Source organism: Ranitomeya imitator, chromosome 1, assembly GCF_032444005.1.
Source record: "Ranitomeya imitator isolate aRanImi1 chromosome 1, aRanImi1.pri, whole genome shotgun sequence".
Classification (NCBI taxonomy): domain Eukaryota; kingdom Metazoa; phylum Chordata; class Amphibia; order Anura; family Dendrobatidae; genus Ranitomeya; species Ranitomeya imitator.
This window is the reverse complement of record NC_091282.1, coordinates 735,871,753-735,891,881: the sequence shown is the minus strand read 5'-3', so window position 1 is coordinate 735,891,881 and position 20,129 is coordinate 735,871,753. Positions and strand designations below refer to the sequence as shown.

The 20,129-nt window shown below is 45.4% G+C and overlaps 1 protein-coding gene across 1 annotated transcript in view; it reads right to left on the bottom strand.

The window, feature by feature from the left end:
- Positions 1-20,129, bottom strand: part of MNAT1 (MNAT1 component of CDK activating kinase) — a 191,750-nt gene that overhangs the window by 503 nt on the left and 171,118 nt on the right. The gene's annotated exons all lie outside the window — the stretch shown is intronic.

Genomic DNA, 20,129 nt, shown 5'->3' with positions numbered 1-20,129 from the left:
TATGGTTCAGGTTTAAATCACAGTCAGCTTCTGGGGAACAGCATCTGATACACAACTGATTACAAGCCCATTACTACTGGTTCTGCGGTGATTGCTAACATCTTGGCACGGCCGAGTCGGGGGTGGGTCATTAACATGGCTTCATACAACAAACAGACCTACAGTGTGGGCGACTCTTTCTGGGGTAGCACCAAGAAACTTAAACCAGATGCAGTTCTGGCAGGAGGCGGGGAGGAAAAAGAAAACACAGGACCACCAGTAAAACACCTCAGATGGTTTAATGCTGTGTTGATGCCATCATGCTTGGGAAGGGGCATCTCCAACAGGAATAGGAATTATGGGGTGTTAATATTCCTGCGGTTATACGGCTTCACCTGTGTTTCACTTGGCCTCCGATGAAATCCTGATTGTAACCTGCTCAGACTGCCGTGTACACAACAGATACGTGCAGTGATAAGGAAAGTAGAAATATATGGAACGCAGGAGGCAAAGTCAGACACCAACTGCTCACGGTGACGGAAGTGCACATCGGGTGGAAAATCCCCTGTGGATAACATGTTCTGAAAACTCAATCTGCCCAGCACTGTACAAGTCTCTAATCTATACAAAACAAGGAGAAGCTGAAGAACTGTCCCCAACATCCTCCGCTGACTTCTCTCACTTGGACCGTTTTAGCTTTTTCATGGCAGACCACATGAGTAACAACCATGTTTTTCCACAACACAATTATTCCCATAGTCCCTTATTCACACTTGTGTATTCTGCATCCGTGTGAATACGGCCCAATTCCTGCTGCTCCCGGTGTCCCTGGTACAAGACCTGCAGTTCTTACTCTAAGGAAGCAAATCAATGACTCGCCGAGATGAGAAATCATTTCACTCCTCAACATTACAGTCCAATAATCAGCACAAGCATACATCAGGACAACTGCACAGAATAACTGTTCCTTCATAAAAAGAATTGATCACTACAGGACAAACATATAACTTTTTTTTCACTAAAGTCTATCACTTCCAAAATGTAAAAAATAAAAGCAGAGTGCTCCTTTATTTTGCCATCTATTAACTATCATGATGTGTATATAGAGATTGTATTACTCTCCCAGATGCCCCACCATTAATGATGGAGTATTTAGTACTGTTGCTGCCCCCCCCCCCCCCTGGCTTTATCATGGGGGGGCTGACGTATGCTCCACCACATTAGTGTTGTGACCTGGTGTTGATAACTGCCGGTGTGTCCATGTAGTGTTAGATCCCCATATGCCAATCTGTTTAGTATAAATGGCGTTCTAGGGGTGAAGGACCCTCTGTTTGATGCAGCCACTTCCAGCATATAGGGATAACACCATTAGGACTGGCTGAACGGGTGACATCACCAGCAGTTACAGGTCCGCTATCAACAATTAGACTAGAGACTAGAAGTTTGACACTCAGGCTTAGAATTTTTCATCACACCAGAATGCAGGGACTGAAAGCTCAGCAATGTGGTGAGGGATGAATGCTGTTCTCCAGAATCAGCACAGCAAAGACTCAATGTGCTGCGATCAAGCATCTGATACTGAAAAGCAGCCCCTACAGAGCGCACATAGACAACCATGGAAAGCATTACCTGAACATAGGAGACAATATAAACAATAGTTCTGCTTACGAGCGATGATTCTCTGATGCAAGAAAAATCAGCTCAATCAATGACACTTGGCTCCAACTCTGTCAGAACCGCTCATATGACAGAATCGGAGCACAGGTGCGGGCAAGACTCCACTGTCTGAGTCCACAGATGTCAGGCTGCACTCTTGAGGTTATCTGAGTGCAATCTGATGTTACACACACACCCACAGACTTGTATGGCTGCACGTGATCCGAACTCTGGGGCCACTCACAGCATGCTGCGATTTTGTTTTTTATCTCATGCTGAATCGGCAAAAGAAAACAAAGTCGCAGATCTGCTCTGCCCCATAGTATAACATTGGGCTGAGTGCTATCCTATATACATCACAGATCTGCTCTGCCCCACAGTATAACATTGGGCCGAGTGCTATGCTATAAACATCACAGGTCTGCTCTGCCCCATAGTATAACATTGGGCCGAGTGCTATGCTATAAACATCACAGATCTACTCTGCCCCATAGTATAACATTATCCTATATACATCACAGATCTGCTCTGCCCCATAGTATAACATTAGGCCGAGTGCTATGCTATAAACATCACAGATCTGCTCTGCCCCATAGTATAACATTATCCTATATACATCACAGATCTGCTCTGCCCCATAGTATAACATTGGGCTGAGTGCTATCCTATATACAGTACAGACCAAAAGTTTGGACACACCTTCTCATTCAAAGATTTTTCTGTATTTTCATGACTATGAAAATTGTACATTCACACTGAAGACATCAAAACTATAAATTAACACATGTGGAATTATATACTTAACAAAAAAGTGTGAAACAACTGAAATTATGTCTTATATTCTAGGTTCTTCAAAGTAGCCACCTTTTGCTTTGATGACTGCTTTGCACACTCTTGGCATTCTCTTGATGAGCTTCAAGAGGTAGTCACCGGGAATGATCTTCCAACAATCCTTGAGGCTATATTCACACTTTGCGGATTTTGCTGCGGATCCGCAGCAGTTTCCCATGAGTTTACATTTCAATGTAAACCTATGGGAAACAAAAAACGCTGTGCACATGCTGCAGAAAAATCCGCGCGGAAACGCTGCGGATTACATTCCGCAGCATGTCACTTCTTTTCTGCGGATTTTCAGCTGCTCCAATAGAAAACTGCAGTTGAAAATCCGCAGAAGAAAACGCAGTAAAAACCGCGATAAATCCGCAGTAAAAACCGCGATGGGTTTTCACTGCGGATTTTGCAATTCCGCTGCGGAAAAATCCGCAGTGGAATCTGCAAAGTGTGCACATAGCCTAAGGAGTTCCCAGAGATGCTTAGCACTTGTTGGCCCTTTTGCCTCCACTCTGCGGTCCAGCTCACCCCAAACCATCTCGATTGGGTTCAGGTCTGGTGACTGTGGAGGCCAGGTCATCTGGTGTAGCACCCATCACTCTCCTTCTTGGTCAAATAGCCCTTACACAGCCTGGAGGTGTGTTTGGGGTCATTGTCCTGTTGAAAAATAAATGATGGTCCAAATAAATGCAAACCGGATGGAATAGCATGCCGCTGCAAGATGCTGTGGTAGCCATGCTGGTTCAGTATGCCTTCAATTTTGAATAAATCCCCAACAGTGTCACCAGCAAAGCACCCCCACAACATCACTCCTCCTCCTCCATACTTCACGGTGGGAACCAGGCATGTATGAGTCCATCCGTTCACCTTTTCTGCGTCGCACAAAGACACGGTGGTTGGAACCAAAGATCTCAAATTTGGACTCATCAGACCAAAGCACAGATTTCACAACCTACAAGCGAACAGGAGTATACTCTCATATATAAGTGTACGTAAAAATGAAGCCCTGAGTCTAGAAGTGGTATCAAAAAAAGTGAAACATTTTTATTAGACAAGGCTCATTGTGGATACAGGGAATGGCTAAAAAGCCTGAATACACAAAAACATGACGAGAAAACAAGGAAAAACCACATAAAAACAAAAAACAACAACTACCTGTGGAGGAACACCCCTAGAGATATTGGTGCTACGAGTGGGCATAGAGTGACTAGAAATGGCATCCCACCATTAAAGGACAAGTGTAAAGGGAGCCCATATAAGCCACTATTACAGCCCCTATGCTAGATATAATCACACTCGTGCAGCCAGCATCACCGTGACTTACCCATGTGGGAAGGGGGAACCTCGACAGGCAGCAGAAAGGGCCCCAACGCGCGTTTCGCGAAGTTGGCTTCCTCAGGGGACCATAAAAAGCATCCATCAGTGCCCGGCCATATATACATGCTGGATGGCAACCTAAACTAATCGCAAGAGCCGCGCCAGGTGCGGCGCGTGCGCAGTGCCGCCCACGGCGTCCGACGCCACATCCGGCCATCCAGACCTCGGCGCGGGTCAAGGAAAACATTTCCTGTGACGTCAGAGACCCGCGCTGGGTCTTCAGGATGCCTTCGGTGACGCGGACGGAGTCGGGGCCGCAGTGCGCAGAGACCGACAGGCACAGACGGCCTGGACACCACTATGGATCGGGAGACACTGGCCACGTTGGAAGAACTTGGAAGTGAGAGTGCTGCCCCTACCAGAGGTACCTTCCCTACCTCCGTCGTGCCGAGGTCAACCACGTTCCCCCCCTTCTCTGTATGCCCCCAAATTGAGATTTTTAATAAGTTGGTTTTGGCCGATTTTAGGGCTATTTCACAGAGCAGGGGGAGAGATAATCTTAGTAGATCTCAACGTCAGGCGTTAAAGGAATTGAGATCTATGACTGATGTGGTCATCAAGCCTGCAGACAAGGGGGGGAACGTGGTGATCTGGCCGACGGATATGTATGAAAGGGAGGCCTTTCGCCAACTTAGGGATAGGGGGGGATACACACTCTTACCCCACAATCCACTGGCAATGTTCTCTGAGCTCTTGTATGAAATATTGGATAGGGCTTACCAACTAGGGATTATCCCCAAAAAAATCTTTGATGGACTATGTGTTAAAGCCCCAGTGATACCAACACTATATTTGCTGCCCAAGGTCCATAAGGATCCCGTCACACCTCCCGGGCGTCCTATTGTCTCTGGCATGGGAGGGCTATGCGATCCAGCTTGTAAATTTATTGAATACTATCTTCATCCGCTGGTTGAGACGCTGCCCTCCTATGTCAGAGACACTACGGACGTCCTGAGGAGGCTGGACGGCTTGGTAATGGAACCAGATATGCTTCTCGCAACAATTGATGTTGAGTCGCTCTATACGAGCATTGACCACACAGATGGTATAAGGGCCACTAAATTCTATCTGGAATCAAGCAACCTGAATCCTGAGTTGTGCTCCCTCGTCCTGGAACTGCTGGAATTTATTTTGACACATAATTTCTTTACTTTTAAGGATCGCTACTTTTTACAACAGCGCGGCACTGCGATGGGCGCGGCGTGTGCGCCGTCCTACGCAAACCTCTTTCTCGGGTATTGGGAGAGGGAGGTTTTCGGTGATGGCGCACGCGCCGCCTCCCAGGCGCAGTGCTGGTATCGCTATATCGATGACATCCTTCTTATTTGGCAGGGTGGCGAGCCTGGGCTCCGACAGTTCATCCATGAGCTTAATCAGAACCAATATAACATCAGACTTACCTATAAGATTGCCTCCAAAACTATTGACTTTCTGGATGTAAAAATTCTGACTGATGATTCGGGGATGCTACAAACTGATGTTTTCCGAAAGGAAACCTCAGTAAATGCACTTCTCCATGCATCCAGTGCTCACATCTCCTCTACAATACGAGCGGTCCCTATAGGACAATTCTTACGGATGAAGAGGATCTGCTCATTGGATGGAATGTTTGAGGCCCGGGCTCGTGACCTTTCCAGCAGGTTCCGGGAGAGGGGGTACAGCAATAGGAGTATTAAACAGGGATATTTGCGAGCCAAGAGAGTACCAAGAGAACATCTTCTTGGCACTATGAGGACTAGGGCAGCAAATAGAGAACAACCCGTACGTTTTATCACAACGTATAATGACCAATGGGGATGTATCCGAAATATCCTATCTAAGCATTGGCCGGTCCTTAAGACTGAACCAACTCTGGAAAGATTAATTCCAGAATATCCTCTCCTAACAGCAAGGAGAGGAAGAAATCTGAAAGACATCTTGACAAAAAGTCACTATGTGGCAAAACCGGCCACTCTGTTTGGGATGGGTAAACAAAAATGGGGCTTTTTCCCATGTGGGTCGTGTTTGGCCTGTCGCAATTCCGTTAGAGCAACAACATTTACATCAGCTAATAGCGATAAAGAATACCGTATTACCAACTATATTACGTGTAATACTACCTATGTGGTGTACTATGCCGTCTGTGCCTGTAATCTCGGTTACGTAGGACTTACATCTCGTGAACTCAGGGTGAGGATACGTGAGCACGTGCGGGGCATTAGTGCGGCCAGAAATGCGGTGGACATTGCTGAATTGGAACCGGTCCCTCGGCACTTCAGACTGTGCCATGGATGTGACCCCGCTTCTTTCAAGGTGCGGGGCATAGACAAGGTACACTGTGGTATTAGGGGAGGTGACCGCAAACGTATTCTGGCGCAGCTGGAGTGCCGATGGATTGTGATTCTGGGCACCATGTCCCCGCACGGGCTCAACGAACAATTATCCTTCACCCCTTTTCTTTAATAAGTATGTACCTGGCCCCTTCCTTTGCTGCATCTCCTTCATGGCTGAGGGGTTTATTTTCGGATCGTTTTTATTAATCAATGTACCCATATCAGCAGAGGTAACTGCCAATTGTTTGACAGTCTGCTTTCGCGTCATCCTACTCTCCCCTTTTATATTTTGGGTGTTGCATGTTCTGCATTTTAACATTTTTTTTATGTGTTTCACTTTCTATCTGTTTAGTGATTAGAGGTCCACCAACTCCTTTTGTTCTGGATATATATCTCCCTCTGGCCAGTTGTGACCAGATAAGGATTGATTCTTCGTATTGTGGAACAAATTCACATATGGATTGCATGGGAGCACCCTTTGGATTGCGGACATTCCGGATTAGAACACTAACGGAGTATTACAGTGTATACTGTCTGTTCTTGCCATGAACTCCGTTGTACATTCTCTTGTTGTCCCTCTCTTTTCTCTCAACAGTGTTTTTATGGTATTGTTTCTGTTCTCGCACTTACACCGCAGTCTTTTATAACTATTAGCAGCCCCTCAGTCCCTGCCCATACTCTATCCAGGATGTAAGATGGCCGCCGCGCTGTGCGCGTGCGCACTGCGGCCCCGACTCCGTCCGCGTCACCGAAGGCATCCTGAAGACCCGGCGCGGGTCTCTGACGTCACAGGAAATGTTTTCCTTGACCCGCGCCGAGGTCTGGATGGCCGGATGTGGCGTCGGACGCCGTGGGCGGCACTGCGCACGCGCCGCACCTGGCGCGGCTCTTGCAATTAGTTTAGGTTGCCATCCAGCATGTATATATGGCCGGGCACTGATGGATGCTTTTTATGGTCCCCTGAGGAAGCCAACTTCGCGAAACGCGCGTTGGGGCCCTTTCTGCTGCCTGTCGAGGTTCCCCCTTCCCACATGGGTAAGTCACGGTGATGCTGGCTGCACGAGTGTGATTATATCTAGCATAGGGGCTGTAATAGTGGCTTATATGGGCTCCCTTTACACTTGTCCTTTAATGGTGGGATGCCATTTCTAGTCACTCTATGCCCACTCGTAGCACCAATATCTCTAGGGGTGTTCCTCCACAGGTAGTTGTTGTTTTTTGTTTTTATGTGGTTTTTCCTTGTTTTCTCGTCATGTTTTTGTGTATTCAGGCTTTTTAGCCATTCCCTGTATCCACAATGAGCCTTGTCTAATAAAAATGTTTCACTTTTTTTGATACCACTTCTAGACTCAGGGCTTCATTTTTACGTACACTTATATATGAGAGTATACTCCTGTTCGCTTGTAGGTTGTGCATATTTTGTGGAGTCGCGGCTGCGCTCTCATTTTGGTCCCGTCTCTATAGGACCATATACTCTCTATGTATATCCAGTATGTCAGTTCTTGTTAAACTCAAAGCACAGATTTCCACTGGTCTAATGTCCATTCCTTGTGTTCTTTAGCCCAAACAAGTCTCTTCTGCTTGTTGCCTGTCCTTAGCAGTGGTTTCCTAGCAGCTATTTTACCATGAAGGCCTGCTGCACAAAGTCTCCTCTTAACAGTTGTTGTAGAGATGTGTCTGCTGCTAGAACTCTGTGTGGCATTGACCTGGTCTCTAAACTGAGCTGCTGTTAACCTGTGTTTTCTGAGACTCGGATAAACTTATCCTCAGAAGCAGAAGTGACTCTTGGTCTTCCTTTCCTGGGGCGGTCCTCATGTGAGCCAGTTTCTTTGTAGTGCTTGATGGTTTTTGCCACTGCACTTGGGGACACTTTCAAAGTTTTCCCAATTTTTGAGACTGACTGATATTCATTTCTTAAAGTAATGATGGCCACTCGTTTTTCTTTACTTAGCTGCTTTTTCCTTGCCATTATACAAATTCTATTCAGTAGGACTATCAGCTGTGTATCCACCAGACTTCTGCACAACATAACTGATGGTCCCCAACCCCATTTATAAGGCAAGAAATCCCCCTTATTAAACCTGACAGGGCACACCTGTGAAGTGAAAACCATTCCCGGTGACTACCTCTTGAAGCTCATCAAGAGAATGCCAAGAGTGTGCAAAGTAGTCATTAAAGCAAAAGGTGGCTACTTTGAAGAACCTAGAATATAAGACAATTTCAGTTGTTTCACACTTTTTTGTTAAGTATCTAATTCCACATGTGTTAATTCATAGTTTTGATGTCTTCAGTGTGAATGTACAATTTTCATAGTCCTGAAAAAACAGAAAAATCTTTAAATGAGAAGGTGTGTCCAAACTTTTGGTCTGTACTGTACATCACAGATCTGCTCTGCCCCATAGTATAATATTGGGCCGAGGGCTATCCGATAAACATCACATAGAACACAGCCATGTTATACGCTAGTATAACATTGGGCCGAGTGCTATTCTATATACATCATAGATCTGCTCTGCCCCATAGTATAACATTGGGCCGAGTGCTATTCCATATACATCACAGATCAGCTCTGCCCCATAGTATAACATCCTATAATCATCACAGATCTGCTCTGCCCCATAGTATAACATTGGGCCGAGTGCTATGCTATAAACATCACAGATCTGCTCTGCCCCATAGTATAACATTGGGCCGAGTGCTATCATATATACATCACAGATCTGCTCTGCCCCATAGTATAATATTGGGCCGAGGGCTATCCGATAAACATCACATAGAACACAGCCATGTTATACGCTTGTGTGAGTGAAGGTTTAAAAGTAGTGTTTCCTGTAATCATGAAGAATTTTTTTTATCTTTAATGTTTTTTAGCTTTTTGGGTTGTATTTTTTTTACCCGATTTGAAGCAAAAACACTGGCAAAATGCTCAAAATGAGGCCAAGGCATCTTGTGAGTCTCCCCATTGACATGTATTGTAAAGTATAGAGGATCTTCATACTGGAAAATGCCTGGAGAACGGTTGGATCATTTACTTCAACCACTTGGTGTCTTTGGAAAACTGAAGCTGCTAAAAGATGCTCAAAAGCCTGAATGTATGAACAGCAAATACAGGGTGGGCCATTTATATGGATACACATGGGTGGGCCATTTATAAAGTTGGATCCAAAATGGCCGACTTCAAAATGGCCGCCATGGTCACCACCCATCTTGAAAAGTTCCCCCCCCCCATATACCAGTGTGCCACAAACAGGAAGTTGATATCTCCAACCATTCCCATTTTATTTAAGTGTATCCATATACATGGCCCACCCAGGTGTATCCATATAAATGTCCCACCCTGTAGTCCTTAGAGCTGGGGTCTCAAATTCTCAAATATGCGGTGCCTGAGAGGCTGTTTCATGCCGCCTGCAGGCATGGCCAACATTAGGGGCAGGCAGATGAGGCAGCTGCCTAGGGCCCCCACTCTCTCAAGGGCCCCCAGCCAGTGGTGTGTGCTAATAGCGGCACACCACTCGGCTGCTATGGGGACCGGCGTTGTGCCGACCTCACCCTCTCCCTCACATTCAGCTTAGACACAATTGAAAGCTGTGATGGAGGAGAGAGACACAGATGACATCACTTCATTGTGCGCCACGCTGTGCCAGCAGAGTGTTTGTGTGCAGGGGGGTCTGCATTATACCGTGTGTGGGAGGGGACTGCGTGTGTGGTAGGGACTGCATTATAGTGTGGCTGTGTGGGGTTGCGTTATACTGTGTGTGATGGGGGAGGCTTTGTTATACTGTGTGTGGGTGGGAGAGGCTGCATTATACTGTGTGTGTGTGGGGGGAGGCTGCATTATACTGTGTGTGTGTGAAGCTGTGTTATACTGTGTGTGTGTGTGGGGGGGGAGGCTGCATTATACGGTGTGTGGTTAAATTATACTCTGAGGGGGCCATGCATACCAGGATGGGGATGAGGAGGTGGCCATGCATACCCTGGTTGGGGACATATGTACAATATGGGGACCTGGATGGGAACATGCCTACAGTATGGAGACATAACTACAATATAAGGACCTGGATATGGGTACATGACTACAATATGAGGACCCGGATGGGGACATGCCTACAATATGGGGACATGGATGGGGACATGACTACAATATGGGGACATGATTACAATATGAGGACCCGGATGGGGACATGACTACAATATGAGGACCAGGATGGGGACATGCCTACAATATGGGGACCTGGATGGGGCCATGCCTACAATATGGGCGCACATTTGTGTGCCAAAAATCAAGCCACACTTTGTTAGACAAGTCATAGAAAGTGCCTAAAACACACAAGTGTGGTGCTGGGCACGTAAGCCAAATGGCACCAGAATTTTGGCACAGGTCAGTAAATCTGCTAATTACTTTTCCCAGTAGTAAAATGTCTGCACTGTGTAGTGGACCTTATTGTACTGTTCTGTTACATACACTTCACTATGAGGGGATTCCTACATGAGAACACTCTTCCTACGACTGAGGTAGAAGTATAAAATCCTAACAGTCGGCATTAAATCCTAAGTCTCTCTGCACACAGCTTCTGAGCGGCGGCCTCGGTGCAAAGAGAGGAATTTCCCATAGGGAAAGACTGGGCCCTCCTTTTTTGCACAGACCACATACAATTACAGGTTTTATTGTTCTAAACCTCAACCTAATAACGACAGATTGTCCAGAGACGAGCTTTACAGAAACACCACGGAGGCTGTATATATGGTGTCCTGGAGTGAACCTCGGATTTGTGCTTCATATTTAGTATCAGAGACTTCTGCAGTGCAGCTTAATACTGCAAATGTCTTATCTGTCCACAGTTATACACACAGGATATAATGACATGTAGACCACCATATGGCTACAGACTCACCCGCAGAGCACGGTGGTATCTCATTATAAAAATAACCCGATGCTTCTGCCATGATACAAGGTAAAGGCTGGCCTGAAATACCTGAGAGCAGATACATCGTGTCTGAGCCAAGTGCAACAATAACCTCCAATATCACAGCCAAGGATGCTTTACTCTGATGTGAATAGGAGGACTAGTCCTGGAGGCAGGTCTCTGGCAGCTGCTTCCCACCCGCTTTACTGAGAAGTCTCTACCTCTGTCTGTGTCTCACTAGGAAACACCACAGACTTTCAGAATGAAACGTAGATGACTGTGATAAAGGAGCCAGTGTCAGATTCATGCTACTTGTAGTTCGGGCAGCATGAATCAGCTCACAGGTTCCCTTTAAAGGTTTGGTGGCAAGTGCTTTACCTCCTGGAAACCCACCGACCTCTTGTAAGGGGGCTCCTCTGCTTTAGAACCAGGCACATGGACTTATAAGACAGGTCCCCGACACACCAGTAAGCTTAAGATTGCTGGACGCCATTAGTTAGGCTGTTTCCCTTGTGCCTTAATTACCGTATACTGCCTAATGACTGCAGGGCACTGTTATTGGTTTCCAGTTCTAGGATGAAATGCGAATTGTCTCCCACGGTCTATTAATTATAAGATATATGGCAGAGGCAATCAATGTGTATTTCTGGGAACAGAAATCCCTTTAAAGTAACCATGTTTAAAAAATACACATTTTCTCTAGTAACCCCCCACGACAGCACACCTGGAGGATGTTACCCCTTTCCTAATAGGGACAGGAAATGACCAAGAGGTTAAATAACCCCTCCCTCATCCTCCCCCTCAGTGTTCTTTCCTGTCGCTACTAGGGATGACGAGGCCATCCCAGGTGTACTGTGCCGGCAGCGGTCACCGGGGGAATATAAACATTATTGCCGGGCAGCTGGGATCGGACTTACGTCTATTCCCCGTCGCTGCTCCCGTCTCCTCCGACTCGGGACTCTTTGCCACCATTCCGCACCTTCGGGCAAGGTCTGGGGCATTCTTCGGCTGGAGGCCTCTCTGAGCTCTCCAGCCCTTATCCTCCTTCGTGCGCGCGTGTAGACTTCCAGTCTGAAGCCGGCGGCAGGATGTGACGTCAGACGCCAGCCGGCTTCGGTGACTTGGAAGGTCCTTTTCCGTCCCAGGCTGGAACGCAAAGTGAACGGCGTGGATTACGTCGGCGGTCTCCCTCCCACGTACATCCGTACATCGGAGGAGGAGGTCCTCTATCCATGAGGACAGGTGCTGCGGTCCGGTCACCTATATTTAGGCCCCGGACAGGAAGTCATCGCAGGTAGCACCACTGTGTGGTGAAGACCATGGAGATGTCCGCTTCCTCGCGCTCTGCATCTGCAGATCACAGCACCATCCCGGCCCCAGTGAGTAGTCTGGCCCAGGGTGTCCACTCCCTGATGTGTGTTGTAATCTTATGATTCCTTCTCCCCTTCTTTTTTTAGGGGGACAAGGAACCCACATCAGGAGGCAAAACTAAAACTACCCGTATATGCGCAGTTTGTATGAAGAAGCTGTCCTCTTCATACAAGAAACCATGTTGCAAAGAATGCACAGAAAAAATTATCAGGGAAGAGCAGCCATCTCTGATGGAAGAGATCAAAGGCTTAATCCAGCACGAAATTAAAACATCTCTGGCCACCCTTTCCCAGCCTACACTATCTCCTGGTGCCCCTCCTGAGGCTAAGAAAAGGAAACTTAATCCACAGGAAGAAGGGCAGGAGGACTCTCAAGGGGAGACGTCGGACGAACCCCCAGAGGAAGGTGAATTATCCCTTGACTCTGAAACCTTCCAGCAAGAGATATTCTCTTCAAATGACATAGAAGGATTCCTCACAGCAGTAAGGAAGACTATGGAAATCGAGGAAGAAAAAACGGCTCAGTCAGTACAGGAAGAGATGTTCGGGGGCATCGTTCTAAGAAAAGACAGGTGTTTCCCATTCACCAGAATATCCGTGATTTAGTTCTGGAAGAGTGGGAATCCCCAGAAAAGAGGCTGACTACTCCAGCGGAAATTAAGGACAGATTTCCAGTAGATGACGAGACAGCTTCATGATGGTCGGAGGTTCCAAAAGTGGACGTCCAGATTGCTAGGGTAGCCAAAAAGACCACGCTACCATTCGAAGATGCCTCCCAATTGAGAGATCCTCTGAAACGTAAGATGGACGGACTACTAAGGAAATCGTGGGAAACGTCAACGTCCTTATTGAACATCAATTCCGTATCCACCTGTGTGGCTAGATCGATGCATCGCTGGCTGGGGCAACTAGAAGAGCACTTGTCCTCAGGTACTCCTAGAGAGGATATTCTAGCCTCCTTGCTTATCTTCCAGAAAGCAACAGGCTTTTTAGCGGATGCCTCCGCAGAATCCGTGAGGGTGACGGCGAGATTATCTGCATTGTCAAACTCAGTAAGGCATGCACTCTGGCTAAGATCCTGGTCTGGTGATATGACTTCTAAGATGAGGCCGTGTTCTATTCCTTTCAAAGGAAAGTATATGTTTGGACCAGCCTTGGATGATCTTCTGGAGAAGGCCTCAGACAAAAAGAAGACTTTACCAGAACCTAGAAACCCTAGAAAAAGACCCTTCCGCACTCAGCAGGAGCATACTCCTCAATACAAAGGGAAGGGCAAGACGGGACGTTGGAGTTATCCAAAAGGAGGGAAAGACAGGAATCTTTTTCTTTCCCAACCCCAAAATCAAAGAAAGCAATGACGCTATCACGGTGGGGGAGGGGGGGTTGTCGAATCTGAAACTTCCTCCCATACTGGCAAGAGATCTGCGTAGATCAGTGGACTTTAAGATTGGTCAGAGAGGGGATAAAGATAGTTTATGTCATATCCCCCAAAAAGATTAAAGACAACAACGTTATCTACACCAAAGCGACAATCCACGTTGATAGCGGGAGTACAGGATCTCTTAGCCAACAATGTGATCTCCATAGTCCCGGAACACGAGAGGAACAGAGGTCATTATTCCAACCTATTCCTGATAAGAAAACCAAATAGAACCCATCGGATGATAATCAACCTGAAACCCCTGAATCAATATGTAACCTACAGAAGATTCAGGATGGAGTCCGTCAGATCGACAGTACCCTTAATAGGGCAAGACTTCGTCATGGCGTCTATAGATTTACAGGACGCTTATTATCAAGTCCCAATCCATCCAACTTATCGGAAATTCCTAAGATTTGCGGTCACCAGAGGAAAAGACATAGATCACTTTCAGTTCAATGTCCCATTTGGTCTGTCCTCGGCCCCAAGGATCTTCACAAAGATCATGTCCGAAGTAATGGCCTACATCAGAGGTCGGCAGATATGCATAATCCTGTACCTCGACGACCTCTTGGTAGTGGCCCCCACGGTTCCGATTCTACAGGAGCATCTTCAAACGACAGTCCAGATCTTGTCATCTCTAGGCTGGGTAGTAAACCCCAAAAAAATCAGATATGGTTCCATCAACAGCAAAGATTTTCTTAGGAGCCCTGTTAGACTCTCACAACCAAACATCTTTCTTACCCGAACAAAAACGGACCCTGCTTACATCGAAGATAAGAATGTTGCAAGACAAAAAGATAGTATCTCTAAGATGGGCTATGTCGGTTCTGGGGACCATGATATCATGCATCCAGATGGTGGCATGGGCACAAGCCCACACCAGAATACTCCAAACTCATATTTTGTCAAGATTCTCTAGACAAAAAGATCCGAATACCACCGCACGCAAGGTCCTCATTGACATGGTGGCTACAGAAGGAGAACTTAAGAGGAGTTCCCTGGTTGCAGGACCCAGTGGTGACTATAACAGTAGATGCCAGCGGAAAAGGTTGGGGAGCTACGGTAGACCAGCACATATTCCAGGGATACTGGTCAACCGAAATAAGCCAGCAATCCTCGAACTTCAAAGAACTAAAAGCGGTAGAAGTTCTCAAGGCAGCAGTAACTCTTGTTCAGAATTCCCATATAAATATATACTCGGACAACATGACAACAGTTGCCCACCTTCGCCATCAGGGAAGTACAAGACACGAGGATCTAAAAACAATATCAGCGAGAATATTTTCGTGGGCCGAGGATCATGTTCTCTCTCTATCTGCCCTACATATAAATGGAGAAATAAATATACAGGCCGACTTCCTGAGCAGGACAAAGATCCATCCAGGAGAATGGAGCCTAGACCCGGAAGTCTTTCAGATACTGGTCAGAAGATGGGGACAGCCAGAAGTGGACCTGTTCGCAAACAGTCAAAACACAAAGTTAGACCAGTTTTTCTCGCTAGATCCAATCAATCCGGGGCTAGCTGTGGATGCATTGGCCCAACCATGGACATTTACACTGGCGTATGCTTTTCCTCCATTACCAGTCCTACCAAGAGTCCTACAGAAGATAAGGGCAGAGAAACTCAAGGTGATCTTGGTGGCTCCATTTGGCTCAAAAGAAGCTGGTTCGGGACCCTCATCAGCCTAAAAATAGATGGACCAATAACACTTCCTCCGGTCAAGAACCTTCTCTACCAAGGGCCAATACTCCATCCAGATCCCGAGAGGTTACACCTGAATGCCTGGCTTCTGAATTCTCAATTCTGAGGACCAGAGGGCTATCAAAGAAAGTCATTAAGACACTACAAAACAGCCGAAAAACAGTAACCAATTCTATCTACCAAAAATCTGGAAGACCTTTATCACATGGTGTGCTTCTGAACGGCCTAACCCAGACAGACCGAACCTAGTCAGGATCCTGGATTTTTTACAGGATGGGCTGGAAAAAAGTCTCAGACCCAGCACCCTCAAGGTACAGGTGGCAGCCCTGAGCTCTTATTTTGACCAATCTTTAGCCGACCATAGATGGGTAAGACGATTTATGACGGCGGCATCCCGCATATCTCCAAGACCCATAAATATAGTCCCATCCTGGGACCTGAATATAGTCCTGAAAGGACTTCCACTTCCACTGTTTGAGCCCTTGTCATCAATAAGTATGGATAAACTCGCCTGGAAGACCACCTTCCTGGTAGCTATAACAACAGCCAGAAGAGTTGGAGAACTACAAGCCTTGTCAATCAATGAACTCTACATGAAGATTCTACAGGACAGGCTTATCCTGCGATTGGATCCATCCTTTCTCCCAAAAGTCGTCTCTGATTTCCACAAGTCGCAGGAGATAATTCTTCCTTCTTTCTATTAGGAACCAAAGAATGAGGAAGAGGAACATTTCCATACTTTGGATGTTCGGAGAACGGTACTTTATTATCTTCAAGCTTCAGAGAAGATTAGAAAGGATCAGAATCGGTTTATTCATCTTCTCGGCCAGAATAAGGGGAAGAAGACTTCCAAATCTACAATTGCGAATTGGATCAAAAGAGCAATCCTGGAGGCTTATCAGATTCAAGGCCTTCCACTCACAGCTCATTCTACTAGGGCAACAGCTGTCTCCTGGGCCGAAAAAGCCAGTGCTTCCATTGAGCAAATATGCAGAGCTGCTACGTGGTCCTCGGTCCATACGTTCTCCAAACATTACAGGCTGGACCTGATGTCAAAAGAAGACTTAGCCTTCGGAGAAAAAATTGTTAGAGCTATAGTCCCTCCCTAAATGTTACTCTTGGGTACTGCTCCAGGTGTGCTGTCGCGGGGGGTTACTAGAGAAAATAGAATTATTCTTACCGTTAATTCGGTTTCTAGTAACCCGCCACGACAGCAAGAGTAATCCCTCCCTTTGCTTGATATATGTTCTGTAAAGAATAAATATAATTTGAAGCATTCCTTCTCCTGTGGTCCTTTATAATAACAGAGGGGGAGGATGAGGGAGGGGTTATTTAACCTCTTGTCATTTCCTGTCCCTATTAGGAAAGGGGTAACATCCTCCAGGTGTGCGGTCATGGTGGGTTACTAGAAACCGAATTAACGGTAAGAATAATTCTATTTTTTAGTATTTCAATCCTTTGAAGAGTAGGCAATTTTTTTTTTTTGTCACCAAAGCTGTATTTTTGTCCCGTCTCTTGACATACCCACATGAGCATCGATCCTACTGACAGATTTCCTTTTAAGAGCCAATCACATAAACAGTACCATAAGCTTATCTGTATTGCGGATGGGGGGCACATACTAATGTTCCATTGGAAATCACACAGTCTCTGCAACATCAATGAGACTATTGTAATTATTTGTCTGTAGAAAAAAATTATCATGATTAAGGGAGGTTAGTCTCCAGAAACGTGTTGAGTTTCTTACCCATATGGTTTGTGCTGAAGTTTGTATCCTCCATAGTTAAGTTTGTGAATAAAGAAAACTTTTTTTCATGGATTCGGTGAAACTGGACATTTTCTTCTTTTGGATTCTACACGCCTGGACACAGCCGGTCCATGCTCCCGAAACTCAGCTTATGCATCACGGCTGAGCTGGTTTATATTCCGTCTTATAAGGATCCTTCCACTTACATGACTTAGACTTGCAGGAAAACTACTTCAGCTACAAGGGGATAATTCACCATTATCCCCTGTAGAGCTGGGCCATATAACAAGGACATAATTACTGTTCGCTGGAGGAGATATGTCACATTCCACATCCATCCGGGAATGCACTTTCTCTGGTCAGTGACAGATCTGCCATGGTTTACAATCCATATAGTGCCTTACAAGCCTCCTCTTATTAACACATAATTAGCAGATTATAGCAGCTTAGCGTAGCAAAGCAAATGACCTCATATTTCAGCATGGGTTTTATTTTTTTTTTTTTGAGGACTGAATGTAGTTAAAGAGTAACCAACATTATAATTTTTATTTGATAAATTAAAAATGATGAAACTAAGCAACTTTGTAATAAACCTTATAGGAATCAGATTCTTTCTCCTCCTGGACTAGTCATTCTCAATTCCGTTCTTGAGATCAGAGGTGACAGCTTGTGCTTTTAAAATTTTATGGAGGGGGAGGAGCTGGAGGAACATTGCACACATTCCACTGCAAGTTCTATAGAACTATATCAGCATCAACTGTCATCTTCTATCTCAGTAAAAATCCGTCAATCAATACAGATTTCTTATTTTCATGCGTACTGTTGTTTTATATATAAAAAAAAAAAATTTAGAGATATTTTATGGTCAGTGTAAAAAATAAATATATATATACACATACTGTACATACACACACACACACACACACACACACATATACATACATACATATACACTGGACGGTTACACATATTTGGACAAATAATGAAAAAGTTACCAAATAGTTAAGTCACCCCCTTCCCACAGAGGATTACAATTTTAAGATCTTCACTCTTGTCTTTTAAATGTTTCTAAAAGATCATTTATGATCCTAGTAAATCCATGATGGTTGTTTCCAGATTCCCAATAATTACTGCAGTGAATGGATCCCAGTGGGTCTGTAGTAATTCGGAGAGCAAAGCTCAGACTCCGGCAGTTCTGCAGCTCATGTGGACAGGCTGACATCATTTGATTGACCAGAGGTCTGCACGGATCTCCTCTGGCTGCTGGTTACAAATCATACAAACATGGTCAAAAGAAGGGGAGTCACTATCACAAGAAAACAACAAAGTATACATGGTGTGTGTTCTGTCCTGTAAACTTCTCTTTCCTTCTTCAAGAAATATAGAAGAGTAAGAGCAAGTGGCCGTAGTAGGCAGCACAGCAGATATAGAAACCTTCAGCTACAAACCCTACAGTAGGGGCTCATTCACACATCAGGTCTTCATGTATTCTATGGAGAATATATATTGGGGAATAGGATATAGAAATGTGTGGTTTTTCAACTGAACGATGCCTTGCATAAGAAAAAAGGTTTGAATATTGGATAGAAGTAAGCGGCGCCAAAACTCACCCATTCAAAGAAAAAAAAAATTGGTAAGACGGATGCCATCGGAGTTGTGCAGCATGCTGTTCATTTACCCTAAAGTTTAGGAAACATTTATTTGCATAACAGAAAAATGGATGCCCCACAAACCATAAACGGATATAGTTGGATCAGAACACTGATTAAAAATAAATCAATCTTTTGGGCCTATGGGGAGCAGGGGGAGGGGGGGCTGACTGGTGAATTCCGCTTAAAGGGAGCCTGTCAGCAGGATTGTGCACAGTAACCTACAGACAGTGTCAGGTCGGCGCCATTATACTGATTACAATGATACCTGGTGATGAAATCTGTCTTGTGGTTGTTGCTTAATCTTTATTTTCAGTTCTGAGTTAATGATATGCCTGTGCTCCGGGGCGGCCTGTGGAGGGTCTTCATGTGGTGCTCTCATTAGCTATTCACCAGTATGGCTTCTGACAGGTCACTGATCCTACATTGACCTCCCCCATATTTTACATACTGTATATCTTATTGTTTGAAAAAATAAAATACATTCCTCATGCAGGCTGTGCTGTAGCACGATACGATCAATAATATCCATACTTTCATTTGATTTTGTCATGTGAATTTCTTGAGAGAAAAAAAAAACATATAATCTTAATCAAAATGGAGTCAGCGGCAGTGCCTGTGTAGTAGCATCATTCGGAACGCGATAGATGCTACTGCACAGGCGTCATTTTGCTACAGAAAAAAAATCAAGATGGCACCAGCTGCCCCTGCGCAGTAGCATTTATTGGACTGTGATAGATGCTACTGCGCAGGTGCCATTTTGGTAGAGAAAAAAAATTAGGCTCCGTTAAGATGGCGACGGTGGCGCCTGTGCAATAGCATCGTTCCAATAGATGCTACTGCACGGGTGCCACCAGCACCATTTTGATGGAGCCCCAAATAATTCTCTAGCAAAAAGGATGCTACTGCGCAGGCACGGCCGCTGTCGCCATTTTGATTGATATTTTTTTTCTCCCTTAAGAAATTTATATGACAAAATCAAATGAAAATATGGATATTATAGATCGTATCATGCTACAGCACAGGCTGCATAATGAATGTGATTATTTTTTCAAACAATAAGATATACAGTATGTAAAATAGGAGGCAGGTCAGTGAGGGATCCAGATGAATACCTAATCGGAGCACCACATGAAGACCCCCACAGGCCGCCCCGGAGCACGGGCATATCATTAACAC